We start from the raw sequence: 2,946 nt of genomic DNA on the forward strand, positions 1-2,946 counted from the left end.
AAAAAAAAAAAAAAAAAAAAAGAATTGCCAGGCATGCAAAGAAACTGTGAGCCCTAATGCAAAGGAGATTAAACCAATTGAAATTGATCTAGAAATGACACTGATGATAGAAATAGTACACAGAGACGTTAAAATAGTTATCATAAGCACTGTATTCCACATGCTAAAAAAAAAAACAAAAAGTGAAGACTTAGGGGCTGGGCTGGGGCTCAGTGGTGGAGCACTTACAGCATGTGTGAGGCACTGAGTTCGATCCTCAGCACCACGTAAAAATAAATAAATAAAACAAAGGTCCTTTAACATCTTAAAAAAAAATTTTAAAGTGAAGATTTAGAAAGGTAGCGACATTGGAAATGATTTTTAAATATCTAAGTTGAACTTCAAGATAGTCAATCTGTAATGTCTGAAATGAAACATGTATTGGATTAGTCGCAGACTAGGGAGCTAGTGTAAGCCACACCACACACACACACACACACACACACACACACACACACACTGGACCCAGAGCAGCTTCACAGCAGGTGTGAGGAGCGCAATGGCAACTACATGAGAAGTAGGGAGTTCTTGGTATTTGCAGCTCTTTCTAAGGTCGTTCACTGGCATCGTTCTGGCTCATCTGGTGGCCACCCCCTGTGGCCACCTCCTGTCCCAGCTCACCCAGCTGCTCTGCCCAGGATGCCCTGAGGCCCAGCCGAGACCCCATGCCACCCCATTTGCACTTGGACTAGATGAAAGGGACTCTGGGAACAGGAAACAAGGCAAACTGCTCCCGAGAGCACAGCTGGCAAAGGAGCTGAAAGCAGGTGGTTACAGAGCAGCTGGGGCCGGGGGTAAACCCTCCCTTCTTAGAGTGAAGGTGAACCCCGCCTCTGGTATGCTCAGGCAACGCACCGTGGTAACTGGCAAGTTCAGGATCCCTGGCATCAAACACCATCACCAGGACTTGCCCATGTCTCAAACCAGCCTGGTGTGGACAGTGCCTGGCTTGGGAGCCTGATGAAGCTCTGCCCAAATGGCAAAGCTCCACTTGCTGCCAAGAGGAGGGGGAGGAGGAGGAGGAGGAGGAGGAGGAGGAGGAGGAGGAGGAGGAAGCTCCAGATCTCAAGGAGGCTTCTGACCACGGGGTGAGCCAAGCCAGGCGCAGTGACGCACACCTGCAATCCCAGAACTAGGGAGGCTGAGGCAGGAGGATCATAGGTTCGAGGTCAGTCTTGGCAATTTAGCAAGACCCTGTCTCAAAGTAAAAAGTGCTCAGATTTAAAAAATAAAAAGTGGGGATGCTGCTCAGAGAGAGAGCACCCTTGGGTTTAATCTCCAATACTGGAAAAAAAAAATTCAATGGTCTTTATTTAGATGACAGAATCGTCTATATCGAAAACCCAGTGGGGTCTAGAGAGAAGCTAAAAATAAGTGAATCTAGTAAGTATGCAAGATACAGGATCAATATACCAAAATCCATTGAGATCCCACAGGCTAGCAGCACACAATGCTATGTGAAGTACAAATATGAAACACTTTGGCTCTCCTGTCCCCCATGTTGGTGGGTCAAGGTGAAGAGGCGAAGCCATCTGCACGTTTGTGGAGAGAGTGGAGACAGAAGTACCCCGCAGCCAGGGTGTAGGAGCAGCCCACAGGCCCGACACTGTGTTTCCCGAACGCAGACACGTCTGATCCCTGGGCCTCGGGAGCAGTGGAAAGTCACGGCTCGCTGCACAGTCCCGGGACCAAAGCAGAAGAAATCCTGGAGCAAGGTCGAAGTACGCAGGAGAACCGAGAAACATCACCCTCAGCTGCGGGGCGCTTGGGTCTTGAGATCCAGAACCACATTAATCTGGGCATCAAGTATGACCAAGCCTCCATGGGCACAGCTCTGTGTGTGCTGGGCGGGCAGCGCCCAGCGGCTCAGGAGGAAGAGGGGTTCGGGCTGCACTGGGCCCGAACACAGGGACCTGCAGATAGAACCCGTCTCTGTCAGGTAGACCCCAGAAAGGTTTCCAGTGATTAAAAAAAAAAAAAAGGAAGAAAGAAAAAACTGAAGTGAAAAGAAAGAAGAGGAAAGGGAAAGAAGAGGACCACCCGGGAAAGATGGGAACAGACCAAAGGCTCATGAAAACTATGAACCAAGGACATCTGAGAGACCTGTCTTGTTTGTGTTTTGATATTGCTGTCAGTTTCCCCATTTTATTTTATAGATTTAACATACTCTCAACCAACATCATACTCGACTACTGGGTCAGAGATTGACAAGCTGATTCTGAAACTCACATGGAAATTCAAAGACCTAGCCTAGCCATGTGACAGTCACTTTTCAAGCCAGAAGTGCAGAGAGAGAGGGAGGGAGGGAGGCAGACAGACAGACAGACCACGGTGTCTCCCAAGACCCAGCACTAGAGAGTCCACACTCCAGTCAGGCTCCCATACCCACCATGGGGCATCACCCCCATTGAAAGCCCTTTGGAAAGACTGGTAAGTGGCGTGTGAGTCACACTGGAACTCAAGGCAAAAATATTGATATTTGAGCTGAGTCTCGAGTTCTTCCAGAAGAACAGATGTCTATTAGCTTAAAAATGTCCAGCTACCCCCTTTGGCCTGTGGCAAGCCCGTCCCAGCCACTGCAGGGCCCAGGGCAGGAGCATGAATGGAAGCGTAGACCAGGTGCAGCTGGATACTTGACGCCCCTCCACTTCTCTCTTTCCTTCCCACTCGGAACTGTTTGAAAAACCATTAAACGTTAATCAGTAAAACTGGAGGGGGTGGGGGCTGGGGATGTGGCTCAAGCGGTAGCGCGCTCGCCTGGCACGCGTGCGGCCCGGGTTCGATCCTCAGCACCATATACAAACAAAGATGTTGTGTCCGCCGAGAACTAATAAATAAATATTAAAAAATTCTCTCTCTCTCTCTCTCTCTCCCACTCTCTCTTTTAAAAAAAAAAAAAAAAAAAAC

The sequence above is a fragment of the Marmota marmota genome, unplaced genomic scaffold (assembly GCF_001458135.2).
Source record: "Marmota marmota marmota unplaced genomic scaffold, marMar, whole genome shotgun sequence".
In the NCBI taxonomy this organism is placed as follows: Eukaryota; Metazoa; Chordata; class Mammalia; order Rodentia; family Sciuridae; genus Marmota; species Marmota marmota.